This window comes from Trypanosoma cruzi (assembly GCF_000209065.1).
Source record: "Trypanosoma cruzi strain CL Brener chromosome Unknown tcruzi_1047053491583, whole genome shotgun sequence".
NCBI lineage: Eukaryota > Euglenozoa > Kinetoplastea > Trypanosomatida > Trypanosomatidae > Trypanosoma > Trypanosoma cruzi.
The window spans coordinates 1-369 of record NW_889218.1 but is presented as its reverse complement, the minus strand read 5'-3'; the positions used below and the strand labels follow the sequence as shown (position 1 = coordinate 369).

At 49.3% G+C, this 369-nt stretch overlaps 1 non-coding gene across 1 annotated transcript, besides 2 other annotated features; it reads left to right on the top strand.

Moving 5' to 3' along the window:
• The first annotated feature begins 177 nt into the window (after window positions 1–177).
• On the top strand, window positions 178–289 carry Tc00.1047053491583.10. The gene has a single exon (XR_008255035.1). It is a non-coding gene; the product is annotated as a spliced leader RNA (transcript).
• Window positions 290–314: a microsatellite.
• A 15-nt stretch (window positions 315–329) lies between these two features.
• Window positions 330–369: a microsatellite.

Below are 369 nucleotides of genomic sequence, written 5' to 3'. Positions count from 1 at the left end.
TGCGTCTTTTCCGCCCCCTGACGCCGTCCACGGCGTTATCCCGGGGCCGACGTCCCGGACCCTGACCCCTCCCCAGTGTGGCCTGGGAGGGGGGGGGGGGGTTTTTGTACACGGTCCCAAGTGCCGCGAAGGACCCCTCATCAAAATTGAAAACCGTTGTGGAACACAACTCCTTTCAACTAACGCTATTATTGATACAGTTTCTGTACTATATTGGTACGCGAAGCTTCCAACCCGCCTCTGGCGGTTATGTTTGGTCAATTTCTTTTGACCGGGGTCTACGGACCCCTTTTTTTTTTTTTTTTTTTTTTTTTGTGGGTCTGTCCGCCATATATACATATACCCTATATATATATACCCATATATATA